At 41.2% G+C, this 19331-nt stretch overlaps 1 protein-coding gene across 1 annotated transcript in view; it reads right to left on the bottom strand.

Moving 5' to 3' along the window:
• The window catches only part of LOC143921412 (uncharacterized), a 193256-nt gene that overhangs the window by 95281 nt on the left and 78644 nt on the right, over positions 1-19331 (bottom strand). The gene's annotated exons all lie outside the window — the stretch shown is intronic.

Genomic DNA, 19331 nt, shown 5'->3' with positions numbered 1-19331 from the left:
TCAAATACGACTGATGCTAAAATTATTTAGAAATGTCTGTGGACAATCGTCGCTTGACAACAATATGTGGGTCTCGGGGGAACAGGGTAGTTCCTCCCCCACGAGTTAGGGCCGAATGGTCGAATGACAGCTCGACTGCCGTAACCATGGCGACCGGTGTTGCCACCCTCTTCTATGGGGTTGCCATTTGCGAATTGCATTTTCTTGGGGGGTTCTCTCTGCTCTCTCTGGGGGCTCTCCGCTGCTTTCCATGTATGCCGGCTTTATGCGGTCTACCGTTACGGTGACATTGGAATCCTTAATTCTCAGTGTGAAGAACTTCGGTCCCCTCTTCAACACCCTGTATGGACCATCGTATGGAGGCTGTAACGGACCCTTGGCAGCATCGTGTCTCAGGAACACCTGATCACTGGTGTGCAGGTCTTTGAAGATAAAGGTTGATCTTGTTCCATGGCGCCGCGGTGGACTGGGTCTCAACCTCGCCATTTGGGACCGCAATCTCTCTGCTAGTTCCGCTGTGTTGGGTCCTCCGTTTCGTTGTGGAGCCAGAAACTCTCCCGGTAGCCGTAGCGGTTGACCATATACCAGTTCTGCTGACGTGGCATTAAGGTCTTCCTTCCATGCCGATCGGATTCCCAGTAACACTGTCGGTAGGGCTTCCGTCCACCCTTCGTCTTGGTGGCACATGATCGCGGCTTTAAGCTGCCTGTGGAACCTCTCTACCATCCCATTTGCTGCAGGGTGGTATGCGGTTGTCCTTATGTGTGTCGATCCCGTCAACCTATTCAGTTCCTTGAATAGAGTGCTCTCGAATTGTCGTCCTTGATCGGTAGTTATTCGTAGGGGGCATCCGAATCTTGCAATCCAACCACTGACGAATTTTTTTGCAACCGTTTCTGCCGTGATATCTTCCATAGGGATAGCTTCTGGCCAGCGAGTAAACCTGTCAACGCATGTCAATAAATACTTGTAACCGGCGGACTGTGGTAAGGGACCAACTATGTCTAAGTGAATGTGGTCAAATCGATTTTCCGGTGGCTGGAACTCTCCCACAGGTGCAATGACGTGCCTTGTTATTTTCGATTTCTGGCAAAATATGCACTCTTGGGCCCATCTTCTGCATTCCTTCTTCATACCCGTCCAGAAATATCGTTGGGTCACTAATTTAGCTGATGCTTTTACCCCTGGGTGCGCCAATTGATGGATTAGTTCGAACGCCTGTTTCCTAAATTTCGCTGGCAAGTACGGCCGTTGCGTTTCTGAAGATACATCACAATAGATGGTCGTCTCTTCGCCTGGAATAGGTATCTTGGCAAACTGCTTGTCGGGATCTCGTAGCAGTTGTGACAGTTCTGTGTCATCCTCCTGCGCTCGTGCTATTGCTTGAAAGTCCATCCCGGAAATTGCTTCTATTCTTGACAGTGCATCCGCTACCACGTTTTCTTCTCCCGATACATGTCGAACATCTGTTGTGAACTGGCCTACAAAGTCTATGTGCCTAAACTGTCTTGGCGAACATTTCTCTGGCTTCTGTTGGAACATGTATATAATAGGCTTGTGGTCAGTGAAAATAGTAAAAAATTTTCCTTCTACCATATGGCGGAAATGCCGGACTGCACTGTATATTGCCAACAACTCCCGGTCGTAAGTGCTGTATCTCCTTTCTGTTCCTGACAATTTCCTTGTGAAGAATGCCAACGGCTCCCACCCTTCGGGCATCTTCTGCTGTAGGACTGCTCCGAGTGCTACATCTGATGCGTCCGTCACCAATGCCAAGTCTGCCCCTGGTTTTGGGTGGCTGAGGAGGGCTGCGTCTGATAAGCTATCCTTGCACTTTCCGAATGCTTCTTCCAACGCGTTGGTCCATGCAATCTTTGCCTTGTCTTTCTTTTTAGATCCTTTTAGCAACTCGTTGAGGGGCGCCTGCAATTTTGCAGCACCCGGAACAAAACGCCGATAGAAGTTTATCATCCCCAAAAACTGCCTTAATTGTTCGATTGTAGCTGGTCGGGGAAATCTTTTCACCGCAGCTACTTTGTCTGCTTGGGGTTTGGTTCCATTTTCTGACACCTCGTATCCTAGAAATCTTACAGTTTTTGCTCCGAAAACGCACTTTGCTGTGTTGACTAAAACGCCATATTCTTGAAACCGTGAAAAAAGTTTTCGTAAGTGGTTAATATGTTCTTCTTCGTTTTCTGACGCTACCAGCACGTCGTCAATATATACGTAGCAGAAATCCAATCCCCTTAGGACTTTGTCCATAAACCGCTGGAAGGTCTGTGCCGCGTTTCTGAGTCCGAAGGACATAAACGGGAATTCAAATAACCCAAACGGGGTAGAAATTGCTGTTTTTTTTATGTCTTCATTGTGTACAGGGATTTGGTGGTATGCGCGCACGAGATCAATTGTAGAAAATAACTTCTTGCCATATAAGGTACTGGCGAAATCTTCTATATGCGGTACTGGATACCTATCTGGTATAGTGCGGGCATTCAACGCTCTGTAGTCCCCGCATGGTCTCCATTCTCCGTCGTGCTTAGGTACTAGGTGTAATGCTGATGACCAACTACTGTCTGATGGTCGAGCGATTCCTTCGTTCAACATGGTCTTGAAAGTCTCTTTTGCGATCTGCAACTTCTCCGGTGCGAGGCGGCGCGGCTTGCAACTTGCTGTGGTCCTTCAGTGGTTCTGATATAATGCACAGTATGATGTTTCATTGTTCTGTTTTTATTTCCTGTCGGCCGCGTTATCTCTGGAAACTCTGTTAGTAGATGGTGAAATGTTGATGTGCCACAAATTGCTTTCACCTGCTCTACTTTTGCTGTTCCTATTGCTCGGCCCCTCACTGAAACAGTTGTGAGATTATCCATCAGTTTCGCATTTTTCAAATCAATCAAAAGACAAAAATGTTTGATGAAATCAGCGCCAATAATAGGCCTTGATACGTCGGCTATTACAAATCTCCATTTGTATACCCGACGTAGTCCCAAGTCTACGTCTACCTCCTTCCAACCGTACGTTTTTATCGTAGATCCGTTCGCGGCGAATAGAAGGTATGATGTCGCTATTTTGCGACCCGGCAATATTGACTTCGGAAGGACACACAGGTCAGAACCGGTGTCGACTAGGAACCGTAGTTTACTGACCTTGTCTGTTACGTATAGGCGGCAAGAAGTGGGGCTGGGGCTGCTTTCCGCCATTAGCGCCTGCCCTGGAAGTTTTCCGCCTGGTTAAACCTGCGCGGTGGCGTGTTCCTGCGGCCTCGGGGACTCTGTTGTCGTGGTTGCCAGCGTCGGCTCCTCGCTGGGGAGTGTGATGGCCTTGATTCTTTCCGATTCGTCTCGTTCGTTTGTAGTAGCCGTCCCATCATCGTAGTCAGGTCATCTACCTTTTGATTTAATGTTTGGAACTCTCCCCGTGTCACATACTCATCATCGGTTTGCCGCCTCTTCTCTCTGCGGTCTGTCATCGCTGCCACGTGGGGGCTGCTGTCGTACCACCTGTCTGCCTTCCTGGCCAGCTTATCCAAATCGGTTTCGTCGCTCATTGCCAGTTGCAAGCTTAGTCCCTCTGGCAGCCTGCTCTCCCACGTGGTTCTCAGCAGATCCTCCGACATTTCCTGGGCCGCCAATATCCGGAGGTCTCTCAGGAACTGTGATGGCTTCCTGTCGCCAATTTCCTCGCATTCGAGGAGTCTGCGATGTCTCTGTCGTTGGCCGACTCCTAACCTCTCCAAAATTTCCTTCTTCAGGAAGGTATATCGCTTGAGTTTCGGGGGGGCCACGTGGATGTCCCAAATCTCCGTCATCACCTCGCGAGGCAAACACGCGATTGTTCTGCAGTATCGCGTGTTTTCGCTAGTGATTCTGGCGGCTTCGAAGCTCGCCTCCATCTGTGCGAACCATATTTGGGGGTTCTCGGCCCAAAAGGGGGGAAAGGGGGGCACGGGCGCCCCCAAAAAGTCAAGATTTACCGTGCTTTGGTTGCGGTCGCTGTTCTCCGCGTTTTCCTCCATGTTGTTCTGCACATTGTTCTCCCCGCCTGCTTCGCCGTCGGACATCGTGTTTCCACAATTGTCGGGAATAATAGGGGGGATGGGGGTGCGCGCTGTCTATCACGTCGGGGTCACCACTGTGGGTCTCGGGGGAACAGGGTAGTTCCTCCCCCACGAGTTAGGGCCGAATGGTCGAATGACAGCTCGACTGCCGTAACCATGGCGACCGGTGTTGCCACCCTCTTCTATGGGGTCGCCACAAATATAACGCCTAAAGCCACTTCTATTATTGTAATATTTCTCTGGCTTTAACCAAAAACATCCATTTTATTATACATTTACAAGTCGATTTAGAACAAAGTATTTTACACAAAATTGCTCTTTAAAGACAATAGAGAAACCGGAGGGCATATTGAAGATCCAGAAACGGGACCATATATATTGAAATCCGAAGTGGAACATGCTATAAAACTAGCAAAGAGTCGGAAAGCTACTGGACCGGATCTGATTCCTGCCGAATTTCTCAAGTTATTGGACGACGATAACATAGAAAATCTAACAAAACTCTATAATAAAATATATTTATCAGGCGAAGTACCTAGCGATTGGTTACAATCCATATTTATCCCGTTGCCCAAAAAGAGTAACGCGAGGACGTGTAGCGACTTCAGAATAATTGGCCTAATGAGTCACACATTGAAGATCCTACTAAAGATAATACAGTGCAGAATTTACTCACGGTGTGAAGAGGCGATTAGCAGAGAGCAGTTTGGGTTCAGACAAGGCTTGGGTACCCGAGAGGCCCTTTTCTGTATGAAAACACTACTCCAAAGATGCAGAGAAGTCCGTAAACCTGTGTACATCTGCTTTATAGACTTTGAAAAGGCCTTTGACCGTGTCCAACACGCTCGCCTGATGGAAACATTAAAAAATATTGGCCTGGATGACAGAGATGTCAGATTGCTACGAAATATTTATTGGAATCAGACTGCAGTAGTACGTGTCGATGATCAATTCACTGATGAGATTCCTATAGAACGGGGCGTCAGGCAAGGATGCATCCTATCACCTACTCTTTTTAACACCTACACCGAATCCATCTTCCACGATGCTCTCCAAGAGGCGGAGGGCATCAAGGTGGGCGGCGAGACGATCACCAATATAAGATATGCTGATGACACGGCACTAGTCGCTGAAAATTTAGCAGACCTGCAAAGATCTCTAGACCGTGTACATCAAGAAAGCAATCGAAGAGGTCTGCGCATAAATCTAAAGAAAACAAAATTTATGATAGTAGATAGAATGCAAACAGACACCGGGAATCTAACCTTGGATGGAGAGGTGATAGAAAGAGTAAAAAGATTCAAATACCTGGGTACCTGGCTGAATGAAGAGATGGACCCAGATGAAGATCTAAAAATCCGCATCGAGATGGCTAGAACAGCATTTGTAAAAATGAAGGCGGCCCTTACAAACAAGCATCTCAATCTTCATACGCGGTTGAGATTCGCGAAGAGCTACGTCTGGACAGTATTACTACACGGATGTGAGACGTGGACTCTGAAAACCAAGATGATCAGCCGCATTGAAGCTTTTGAGATGTGGGTCTATAGGCGTATGCTGAAGATTCCGTGGACCAAAAAGATATCAAACGAAGCTGTCCTCGGCATGATGGGGAGAGGCAGGGAACTTGTTTCTGTCATCAAGCGGAGAAAGATGGAGTACCTCGGACACATGATACGGGGTCCAAAATACGAATTTCTCCGTTTGATAACCATGGGGAAAATAGAAGGAAAAAAATGGATTGGCAGGAAAAAGTTATCTTGGCTTCGAAACATGCGCATGTGGACCGATATGAGCGCCGAAGAGCTGTTCCGAGCCGCTGAAGACCGATGCGGATATATTCAAATAATCGACGAGGTGGTCGCCAACGTCCGGATGCGGACAAGGCATTAACAAGAAGAAGATTTTGAGCTGGAATTTAGAAACGCTATTCGAAATTCGTATAATCGAGAGCGTTCACGGATGCGCAGCTCGGCGTTTGCGAAAGCAAGTGCGTTCGCAAACCTTCACTACCATTGTAACGACCGCAACAGTAACACGGTGTGAAAGTACATATGGACCAGCTACTAACACAACCCGCTGTTGAGTCAACCCACTCCAGCACAACCGGCGAAACAAATCGCCACTGAGCCAACTAACTCCAACACAACACAGCCGCTGTCGAGACAACTAACTCCAGCACAACCAGCAAAACGCCTGCACAACAACACCGTCCAGACCACCAACCTTGACTATCAACGTAGCCTAGACAGAATAAGCAACATGGTAGAAAAGAACAACTCGGACTGGTACGCAACACGAGATCCGCTGTCGAGACAACCAACTCCAGCACAACCAACGAAGACCAGCACTCAACGCACTTCGTCAACCAACGTTCTTCACGCAAGACCCGCCGCCGAGACAACTAACTCCAGCACAACCAGCAAAACAGTCACGCGAATGACTCCACGCAGAACACAGCAGCCTGCACAACAGCACCATCCAAGCTATCACAAACCTTCACTACCAACGCAGCTCGCCCAAAATAAGCAACCTGGTAGAGAACAAGACTTGGACCGGCATGCAACTTGTGTTGAGACAACTATCTCCAGCACAACCGGACAAACAACGACGCCATCGAGTCAACAGACTCCAACACATCAAGATTCCCACAAAATCACACACATCGCTAACACTCACCGGAGAGCCATGTAGGAATCTCGTCATCGTCATCGACATCGAAACATTCGAGAATATTCCACAACAACAAACCACATTCCTCGCAGAACTCACCACACAACACGTGCACTTCTTGGAATCAATCGCCAGTTCCTTCGAGAATGATCCACCCTTCACACTCGAGCGGAACGAAACCCAGACGACGCACACCTGCAGTCATTATATTAAACTCAAGCGGAACGCCCCTACCAGTCGAGTGGAACCAAAACGGTCGAAACACGCCGCCACCATTAAACTACATCGAGCGGAACGGCGCCAATCATTCCAGAAAATTCTACGCCTCGACAAAAGTGCATTCCTCGTTTACGCATCAACAACCACTTCCATCAATCATTCCAGAAAATTCTACGCCTCGACAAAAGCAAATTCCTCTCTTACGCATCAACAGGGACACGGACAATTGGGCGCCCAGGACGATTGGTCGACCAGTGTTACTCGCCACTGCGACAATTGGACGACGAGACTGGCGGACACTGCGTCAATTGGGCCCTGCGTCAATTGGGCGCCCATCGCACTGGGCGATCGTCGACTGGGCGATGGCGACTGGGCGACCTGGGCGCGTGGGCGACCGCCGACGCGGCCCGCTGGTGAAGTGGTCGCCAAGCTTACGTAAACTCTGCGTTTTGCAAGGAACGACCGCGAACGGAGCGTTATAGGAATTTCCGATGCACTGACAAATATTCTACCTACATACATATGCTTTATACCGCTTTATTTTTCGTTTCAGTTTTACCAATTTTTCGTAACAACACGAATCATACTATTAATTTTTTTCGCTATATTATATTACATTTGCTGGAATTTTATATTAAACGTACTTTTATAAATACATGTGTAGCACCTTTTCACAAAAAATAATTGTAAGATGACAAATCATATGTACCTACATATTCTCCAAAATAATATAAAAGAAAAATGATCGATTGAATCTTTCGCGCAGTGCTTTTAGTTTTTTTTCAAATGGACACACTTATTTTTCTTTTAAATGTTATATTTCAGTTTTATCAATTGGATAAATTCACACTCTATTCTCAATTTTCTCAACACTGTATTACATAATAACAAAATATTTTCTAATAGCGATTCTCAAAGTTTTCAAGATTATATTTTTTTTCAATGATGAAATACGTTTACGAAAAAAAAGCGCATACTTAAATTCGTTCGCGGAGCTCGAATAATTTTTTTCGGCTTTTCCCATAATTAAATTATTACATCGTTTACGATTCGCAGAGGCAATTCTCGAAAAAAATAGCTTTTTAAAGTAATTTTAAACATCTCCCGTTCTATGGTTATTGTTGAAAATTACATTGAGCCACAAAAAATCACGTTTTTTAGTTACCAGAGCGGAGACTAACCAATCTTTACTAACTTTGACCCACTAAATTCGAATATGATATTGATTTTTGCTGGTTGGTGATCGTTTACGAGATATGAGCGTTTAAAAAAATGCGCGATTTTTACAGTTTTTTGGCTTTTGCGGTCTTTAACTCAAAACCTAGTATTGCTGTGCTCAAAGTGAGTATTGGAATCAATAGTCAGATGTTTTTCCTATTGATTGTGATATTGCATTGCTTTAAAATACTTATAATTAATTGTCTAGCGAATTTTAAAAGTCAAAAAAATATTTTTTTTACGGATTTTTTCTCCGTGCTATTTTGCATTTATTTGGCAATTTTTTTATTTCACCTCGTTTATAAGGATTGGTTTTCTATTTCAATATTTTTTATTTTTATCTAAACGTACTAACTCGAGCGGTAATTGCAATTTAAATGCTTTCGTTTTTGTTGCTCAGTGTTATTATAGTCACATTAAAATCTATATGATAGTTTATAGTAATTAAGGCTCATTTCGTTTATCAATAATTTAATAAGGTATATTTTTACTAATTAATATCTTTCGCTTTTGTAAATTCGAAACATACATACATATGTATAACGAATTATGTTTACATCTATAACTGTCATCCAGCGCTCATCTGTTCATCTAATGTATAATTTCTTTAATAATATTTTATGCGTATAAAATATTACAAAGACCTTACAAGAAATTATATATTTTCAAATATTTGGACCGAATGAACGAACTCATTCAAAACGTTTTTTTTTACTATGAGTGGCAGTTTTATTGCCTAAAGATAAATAATACCGCGTCTCATAGGCTAGGCTACAGATGCTCTGCAAGTCATTTTGATAAAAGGGTTCTCAAAACGACTTTTGACAACTGTTTCTCGAACTACTTTTTTTCTTGATTGTTTTACATGACATGTTATACATACATATGTAAGGTTTTTCAACGGGTTTTTGCGGTATCATAAATTCATGGCCCTCAAATTTGGTTTAAAATAATGCAATGACGTAAATGATTTTATACCCTTTATCCTTTTATTAAATTCAAATTATTCTGAAATGGTTTTCATCCTTTTTTCAAAACCTCTCCGATAAAATAAACGTTTTTTATTCCAAAAAAAATGGCAAAGTTTCAAAGCGATCGGAAAAGTTTTAGGAGGTTTGTCCAAAACTAAGATAAACCTTGTAATTTTCAAATGTTATAATTAGCATGGAAATAATTTTTTCAATGTATGTATGTGTGTGTTGTATGAATGTACATACATATGTACATATGTTATTTTGAAAATTTTCAATTTAATATTTATTTTCATTATTCATCAATGAAAAGTAAATCAAAAAACTTTATTAATACTATGATTTGATGAATATACTAAATATTGGCGATTCTAGAATTGATTTAATGTTGAGAGTTACAAATTTTACACGTTTTGGATTTTCGTAAGATTAAAAATAAGCACCAATCACACGGTTGATCCCATATTTTTTAAGATCATCGAAAGCCGATGCAATTCGCGCTATTATATAAGTATTTTTATTTTTATTTTTGAACATTAAATTTGTACGAATATTTTTTACGTAAATTTGTACGAATATCGACACAAATTAAAAATCATGCGATATTTCTTCTATTTGAATTTCATCATTGAATATCAAAGAAAAATACTACATATAGATATATGTATATACAAAACGTGTTATTGTCTAGCATTCAGGAGTTTTTTATAACTTTCTATTGTAGGAGATATTTCGAGTCTAAAATGGTCAGTCTATTGTTCCGAAAAACTAGCGAGAATGAATCTGACCCAGGCAGAGAAGTGTTATACAATAGAAGTGCCCCAAGGCATCAAAAGTGTCGACAGTTGAAGCGTGGCTGTAGCCACACTTAATTTTTTTCCGCCGCAGTCGTGTTCCGTGTATGGGGCTGGTCATATCTCTGATAAACATTGTTCATATTACTGGCAAGATGGGGAAGTGCATCATTAAAAGTTGCACAATGCATTCAAATACACACAACAAACAACATGGAATACATTTTCATAGGTAAGTTGATCATTTAAGTAACATATTATTCAATTAACATCGTAATTTGACAAGTTGCATGTTGTGTCTTGCGACCGCCGGCGATTGCATACAAAATATCAGGGGTGCACCAGAGAAATGTAAAAATAATTTTAAAATAAATGTAAAAACATTTCTCTGGGTAGCACCGAATACTCAATTATATTCATAACCAATTCACTCAATAAATTTAATTAATAAGTTTTAATTAATAAGTCACCAACTCAATAAGTTTAATTAATGTAAACATCGTTCATTTTATAATATACATATTTTAGTTGAAAATATACATTACACGCTAATTTTAGAGTTCCTAAGGACAGCCAATTACGAGAAAAGTGGGTAAACATAATCCGCAAATGGAGAAGAGCAACCGATTGGCTACCAACGCCCAACACCATTATATGCTCAAACCATTTTAGAGCTGAAGATGTTTTAACTTTATCGAAATGTGTCAGGTTAAAAAAATATGCAATTCCAATATCGGAGGTAAGCTTTAATTATTATTTTCTGTGTATTGTATTTCGGTGTTATATAAAAGGTGAATTAATCTTTTTTTTATTATTTGTATCAATATTTAATTGTAAATAAATATATAAACATGTATATACTATTATCAAAAAATAAATAAACTATAAATAAAAAGGACTTTTATTTCTGTAGTGAATTTGTGATGACCCTAATTCCAGTCGTGAAAAAAGGTTTGTTAATTAAAAGCTGGCGTGTAGACACGATGTTCTGACTCTTTCTCGCGCGCGGACACGCTTACGAGCGTGACAGAGACAACTAATACTAATTATGGTACTGTGAACGCGGTTGACACGGGATATTTGTTCAAAAGGGCACTTCTATTGTATAACACTTCTCTGGACCCAGGTACCTACCCTTTTTTTTGTCGAAGGGATCCGTAACGGAATGCGAACACAAATTATACAAAACTTAATCTATACTACGTACATACATAGATAAAGTAAATATAAATAAAATGTGCATGGTGACTTTGAACCGCATGATTTTTAATTTGTGTTGATATTCGTACAAATTTAATGTTCAAAAATAAAAATAAAAATACTTATATACAGTTTTTGCAAGCCTATTTCACCCTTTTGCTAATGAAATTCACTTAACACAATGAAAATTGATTCAGATTAACAGAATGAAAATTGAAAAATTGAAAATAAAAAAATAAAAATAGTATTTGCACCTTCTAAATAAATATCTATGGTATGTACAAATATAAATATAAGTTTAAACTATAATACATAAAAAGCACATTTTGTTTAATTCGGTTTCTTTTTTTTTTAATACGATTTTTGAAAAGGACGAATTTCATTTGAAAAAGGGTTAATTTTCATTTGCAAAAGTACTAATTTCATTTGCAAAAGGATGAATTTCATTTGCAAAAAGGGTGAATTTCATTTGCAAAAGGGTGAAATAGGCTTGAAAAAATATTATTAAAGAAATTATATATTAGTTGAACAGATGAGCGCTGGATGACAGTTATACATAGATGTAAACATAATTCGTTATATATATATATATATATATATATATATATATATATATATATATATATATGTATGTATGTATGTATGTTTCTAATTTACAAAAGCAATAGATATTTACCTACATAGTAATATATTAAATTATTGATAAACGAAATGAGCCTTAAATACTATAAATTACTATAAACTATCATATAAAATTATAATATGACGAAAATGTCTATATTTTTAATTCTTACGGCTAATTTTTACTTTATCTATGTACGTAGTTTTTGATATATGTACATACATACATATGTACCTAAACGCATCATAACATTATGGACTCGTTATTAAATAATTATTTAAAAAGCATAATTTTCAACAATAACCATAGAACTAGAGGTTGTGAACGAGAAATCTTGTCTCGAGATTTCTCGAGAAATTTTGATTCTCGTTTCTCGAGAATATTTTATTGTAAAATTTCGAGATTCTCATTTCTCGAGAATATTTTATTATGAAAATTCGACATTCTCGTATCTCGATAAAATATGGGATCAACCGTGTGATTGGTGCTTATTTTTAATCTTACGAAAATCCAAAACGTGTAAAATTTGTAACTCTCAACATTAAATCAATTCTAGAATCGCCAGTATTTAGTATATTCATCAAATCATAGTATCAATAAAGTTTTTTGATTTACTTTTCATTGATGAATAATGAAAATAAATATTAAATTGAAAATTTTCAAAATAACATATGTACATATGTATGTATGTATATGCATTCATACAACACATACATACATTGAAAAAATTATTTCCATGCTAATTATAACATTTGAAAATTACAAGGTTTATCTTAGTTTTGGACAAACCTCCTAAAACTTTTCCGATCGCTTTGAAACTTTGCCATTTTTTTTGGAATAAAAAACGTTTATTTTATCGGAGAGGTTTTGAAAAAAGGATGAAAACCATTTCAGAATAATTTGAATTTAATAAAAGGATAAAGGGTATAAAATCATTTACGTCATTGCATTATTTTAAACCAAATTTGAGGGCCATGAATTTTTGATACCGCAAAAACCCGTTGAAAAACCTTACATATGTATGTATAACATGTCATGTAAAACAATCAAGAAAAAAAGTAGTTCGAGAAACAGTTGTCAAAAGTCGTTTTGAGAACTGTTTTATCAGATTTTATTTTTTTATTATTTTGACTTGCAGAGCATCTGTAGCCTAGCCTATGGGGCGCGGTATTATTTATCTTTAGGCAATAAAACTGCCACTCATAGTAAAAAAAAAAACGTTTTGAATTAGTTCGTTCATTCGGTCCAAATATTTGAAAATATATAATTTCTTGTAAGGTCTTTGTAATATTTTATACGCATAAAATATTATTAAAGAAATTATATATTAGATGAACAGATGAGCGCTGGATGACAGTTATAGATGTAAACATAATTCGTTATACATATGTATGTATGTTTCGAATTTACAAAAGTGAAAGATATTAATTAGTAAAAATATACCTTATTAAATTATTGATAAACGAAATGAGCCTTAATTACTATAAACTATCATATAGATTTTAATGTGACTATAATAACACTGAGCAACAAAAACGAAAGCATTTAAATTGCAATTACCGCTCGAGTTAGTACGTTTAGATAAAAATAAAAAATATAGAAATAGAAAACCAATCCTTATAAACGAGGTGAAATAAAAAAATTGCCAAATAAATGCAAAATAGCACGGAGAAAAAATCCGTAAAAAAAATATATTTTTGACTTTTAAAATTTGCTAGACAATTAATTATAAGTATTTTAAAGAAATGCCATATCACAATCAATAGGAAAAACATCTGACTATTGATTCCAATACTCACTTTGAGCACAGCAATACTAGGTTTTGAGTTAAAGACCGCAAAAGCCAAAAAACTGTAAAAATCGCGCATTTTTTTAAACGCTCATATCTCGTAAACGATCACCAACCAGCAAAAATCAATATCATATTCGAATTTAGTGGGTCAAAGTTAGTAAAGATTGGTTAGTCTCCGCTCTGGTAACTAAAAAACGTGATTTTTTGTGGCTCAATGTAATTTTCAACAATAACCATAGAACGGGAGATGTTTAAAATTACTTTAAAAAGCTATTTTTTTCGAGAATTGCCTCTGCGAATCGTAAACGATGTAATAATTTAATTATGGGAAAAGCCGAAAAAAATTATTCGAGCTCCGCGAACGTATTTAAGTATGCGCTTTTTTTTCGTAAACGTATTTCATCATTGAAAAAAAATATAATCTTGAAAACTTTGAGAATCGCTATTAGAAAATATTTTGTTATTATGTAATACAGTGTTGAGAAAATTGAGAATAGAGTGTGAATTTATCCAATTGATAAAACTGAAATATAACATTTAAAAGAAAAATAAGTGTGTCCATTTGAAAAAAAACTAAAAGCACTGCGCGAAAGATTCAATCGATCATTTTTCTTTTATATTATTTTGGAGAATATGTAGGTACATATGATTTGTCATCTTACAATTATTTTTTGTGAAAAGGTGCTACACATGTATTTATAAAAGTACGTTTAATATAAAATTCCAGCAAATGTAATATAATATAGCGAAAAAAATTAATAGTATGATTCGTGTTGTTACGAAAAATTGGTAAAACTGAAACGAAAAATAAAGCGGTATAAAGCATATGTATGTAGGTAGAATATTTGTCAGTGCATCGGAAATTCCTATAACGCTCCGTTCGCGGTCGTTCCTTGCAAAACGCAGAGTTTACGTAAGCTTGGCGACCACTTCACCAGCGGGCCGCGTCGGCGGTCGCCCACGCGCCCAGGTCGCCCAGTCGCCATCGCCCAGTCGACGATCGCCCAGTGCGATGGGCGCCCAATTGACGCAGGGCCCAATTGACGCAGTGTCCGCCAGTCTCGTCGTCCAGTTGTCGCAGTGGCGAGTAACACTGGTCGACCAATCGTCCTGGGCGCCCAATTGTCCGTGTCCCTGTTGATGCGTAAGAGAGGAATTTGCTTTTGTCGAGGCGTAGAATTTTCTGGAATGATTGATGGAAGTGGTTGTTGATGCGTAAACGAGGAATGCACTTTTGTCGAGGCGTAGAATTTTCTGGAATGATTGGCGCCGTTCCGCTCGATGTAGTTTAATGGTGGCGGCGTGTTTCGACCGTTTTGGTTCCACTCGACTGGTAGGGGCGTTCCGCTTGAGTTTAATATAATGACTGCAGGTGTGCGTCGTCTGGGTTTCGTTCCGCTCGAGTGTGAAGGGTGGATCATTCTCGAAGGAACTGGCGATTGATTCCAAGAAGTGCACGTGTTGTGTGGTGAGTTCTGCGAGGAATGTGGTTTGTTGTTGTGGAATATTCTCGAATGTTTCGATGTCGATGACGATGACGAGATTCCTACATGGCTCTCCGGTGAGTGTTAGCGATGTGTGTGATTTTGTGGGAATCTTGATGTGTTGGAGTCTGTTGACTCGATGGCGTCGTTGTTTGTCCGGTTGTGCTGGAGATAGTTGTCTCAACACAAGTTGCATGCCGGTCCAAGTCTTGTTCTCTACCAGGTTGCTTATTTTGGGCGAGCTGCGTTGGTAGTGAAGGTTTGTGATAGCTTGGATGGTGCTGTTGTGCAGGCTGCTGTGTTCTGCGTGGAGTCATTCGCGTGACTGTTTTGCTGGTTGTGCTGGAGTTAGTTGTCTCGGCGGCGGGTCTTGCGTGAAGAACGTTGGTTGACGAAGTGCGTTGAGTGCTGGTCTTCGTTGGTTGTGCTGGAGTTGGTTGTCTCGACAGCGGATCTCGTGTTGCGTACCAGTCCGAGTTGTTCTTTTCTACCATGTTGCTTATTCTGTCTAGGCTACGTTGATAGTCAAGGTTGGTGGTCTGGACGGTGTTGTTGTGCAGGCGTTTTGCTGGTTGTGCTGGAGTTAGTTGTCTCGACAGCGGCTGTGTTGTGTTGGAGTTAGTTGGCTCAGTGGCGATTTGTTTCGCCGGTTGTGCTGGAGTGGGTTGACTCAACAGCGGGTTGTGTTAGTAGCTGGTCCATATGTACTTTCACACCGTGTTACTGTTGCGGTCGTTACAATGGTAGTGAAGGTTTGCGAACGCACTTGCTTTCGCAAACGCCGAGCTGCGCATCCGTGAACGCTCTCGATTATACGAATTTCGAATAGCGTTTCTAAATTCCAGCTCAAAATCTTCTTCTTGTTAATGCCTTGTCCGCATCCGGACGTTGGCGACCACCTCGTCGATTATTTGAATATATCCGCATCGGTCTTCAGCGGCTCGGAACAGCTCTTCGGCGCTCATATCGGTCCACATGCGCATGTTTCGAAGCCAAGATAACTTTTTCCTGCCAATCCATTTTTTTCCTTCTATTTTCCCCATGGTTATCAAACGGAGAAATTCGTATTTTGGACCCCGTATCATGTGTCCGAGGTACTCCATCTTTCTCCGCTTGATGACAGAAACAAGTTCCCTGCCTCTCCCCATCATGCCGAGGACAGCTTCGTTTGATATCTTTTTGGTCCACGGAATCTTCAGCATACGCCTATAGACCCACATCTCAAAAGCTTCAATGCGGCTGATCATCTTGGTTTTCAGAGTCCACGTCTCACATCCGTGTAGTAATACTGTCCAGACGTAGCTCTTCGCGAATCTCAACCGCGTATGAAGATTGAGATGCTTGTTTGTAAGGGCCGCCTTCATTTTTACAAATGCTGTTCTAGCCATCTCGATGCGGATTTTTAGATCTTCATCTGGGTCCATCTCTTCATTCAGCCAGGTACCCAGGTATTTGAATCTTTTTACTCTTTCTATCACCTCTCCATCCAAGGTTAGATTCCCGGTGTCTGTTTGCATTCTATCTACTATCATAAATTTTGTTTTCTTTAGATTTATGCGCAGACCTCTTCGATTGCTTTCTTGATGTACACGGTCTAGAGATCTTTGCAGGTCTGCTAAATTTTCAGCGACTAGTGCCGTGTCATCAGCATATCTTATATTGGTGATCGTCTCGCCGCCCACCTTGATGCCCTCCGCCTCTTGGAGAGCATCGTGGAAGATGGATTCGGTGTAGGTGTTAAAAAGAGTAGGTGATAGGATGCATCCTTGCCTGACGCCCCGTTCTATAGGAATCTCATCAGTGAATTGATCATCGACACGTACTACTGCAGTCTGATTCCAATAAATATTTCGTAGCAATCTGACATCTCTGTCATCCAGGCCAATATTTTTTAATGTTTCCATCAGGCGAGCGTGTTGGACACGGTCAAAGGCCTTTTCAAAGTCTATAAAGCAGATGTACACAGGTTTACGGACTTCTCTGCATCTTTGGAGTAGTGTTTTCATACAGAAAAGGGCCTCTCGGGTACCCAAGCCTTGTCTGAACCCAAACTGCTCTCTGCTAATCGCCTCTTCACACCGTGAGTAAATTCTGCACTGTATTATCTTTAGTAGGATCTTCAATGTGTGACTCATTAGGCCAATTATTCTGAAGTCGCTACACGTCCTCGCGTTACTCTTTTTGGGCAACGGGATAAATATGGATTGTAACCAATCGCTAGGTACTTCGCCTGATAAATATATTTTATTATAGAGTTTTGTTAGATTTTCTATGTTATCGTCGTCCAATAACTTGAGAAATTCGGCAGGAATCAGATCCGGTCCAGTAGCTTTCCGACTCTTTGCTAGTTTTATAGCATGTTCCACTTCGGATTTCAATATATATGGTCCCGTTTCTGGATCTTCAATATGCCCTCCGGTTTCTCTATTGTCTTTAAAGAGCAATTTTGTGTAAAATACTTTGTTCTAAATCGACTTGTAAATGTATAATAAAATGGATGTTTTTGGTTAAAGCCAGAGAAATATTACAATAATAGAAGTGGCTTTAGGCGTTATATTTGTGGCGACCCCATAGAAGAGGGTGGCAACACCGGTCGCCATGGTTACGGCAGTCGAGCTGTCATTCGACCATTCGGCCCTAACTCGTGGGGGAGGAACTACCCTGTTCCCCCGAGACCCACAGTGGTGACCCCGACGTGATAGACAGCGCGCACCCCCATCCCCCCTATTATTCCCGACAATTGTGGAAACACGATGTCCGACGGCGAAGCAGGCGGGGAGAACAATGTGCAGAACAACATGGAGGAAAACGCGGAGAACAGCGACCGCAACCAAAGCACGGTAAATCTTGACTTTTTGGGGGCGCCCGTGCCCCCCTTTCCCCCCTTTTGGGCCGAGAACCCCCAAATATGGTTCGCACAGATGGAGGCGAGCTTCGAAGCCGCCAGAATCACTAGCGAAAACACGCGATACTGCAGAACAATCGCGTGTTTGCCTCGCGAGGTGATGACGGAGATTTGGGACATCCACGTGGCCCCCCCGAAACTCAAGCGATATACCTTCCTGAAGAAGGAAATTTTGGAGAGGTTAGGAGTCGGCCAACGACAGAGACATCGCAGACTCCTCGAATGCGAGGAAATTGGCGACAGGAAGCCATCACAGTTCCTGAGAGACCTCCGGATATTGGCGGCCCAGGAAATGTCGGAGGATCTGCTGAGAACCACGTGGGAGAGCAGGCTGCCAGAGGGACTAAGCTTGCAACTGGCAATGAGCGACGAAACCGATTTGGATAAGCTGGCCAGGAAGGCAGACAGGTGGTACGACAGCAGCCCCCACGTGGCAGCGATGACAGACCGCAGAGAGAAGAGGCGGCAAACCGATGATGAGTATGTGACACGGGGAGAGTTCCAAACATTAAATCAAAAGGTAGATGACCTGACTACGATGATGGGACGGCTACTACAAACGAACGAGACGAATCGGAAAGAATCAAGGCCATCACACTCCCCAGCGAGGAGCCGACGCTGGCAACCACGACAACAGAGTCCCCGAGGCCGCAGGAACACGCCACCGCGCAGGTTTAACCAGGCGGAAAACTTCCAGGGCAGGCGCTAATGGCGGAAAGCAGCCCCAGCCCCACTTCTTGCCGCCTATACGTAACAGACAAGGTCAGTAAACTACGGTTCCTAGTCGACACCGGTTCTGACCTGTGTGTCCTTCCGAAGTCAATATTGCCGGGTCGCAAAATAGCGACATCATACCTTCTATTCGCCGCGAACGGATCTACGATAAAAACGTACGGTTGGAAGGAGGTAGACGTAGACTTGGGACTACGTCGGGTATACAAATGGAGATTTGTAATAGCCGACGTATCAAGGCCTATTATTGGCGCTGATTTCATCAAACATTTTTGTCTTTTGATTGATTTGAAAAATGCGAAACTGATGGATAATCTCACAACTGTTTCAGTGAGGGGCCGAGCAATAGGAACAGCAAAAGTAGAGCAGGTGAAAGCAATTTGTGGCACATCAACATTTCACCATCTACTAACAGAGTTTCCAGAGATAACGCGGCCGACAGGAAATAAAAACAGAACAATGAAACATCATACTGTGCATTATATCAGAACCACTGAAGGACCACAGCAAGTTGCAAGCCGCGCCGCCTCGCACCGGAGAAGTTGCAGATCGCAAAAGAGACTTTCAAGACCATGTTGAACGAAGGAATCGCTCGACCATCAGACAGTAGTTGGTCATCAGCATTACACCTAGTACCTAAGCACGACGGAGAATGGAGACCATG

This window comes from Arctopsyche grandis, chromosome 13, assembly GCF_051622035.1.
Source record: "Arctopsyche grandis isolate Sample6627 chromosome 13, ASM5162203v2, whole genome shotgun sequence".
NCBI classification, from domain to species: domain Eukaryota; kingdom Metazoa; phylum Arthropoda; class Insecta; order Trichoptera; family Hydropsychidae; genus Arctopsyche; species Arctopsyche grandis.
This window is presented reverse-complemented; position numbering and strand designations above follow the sequence as displayed.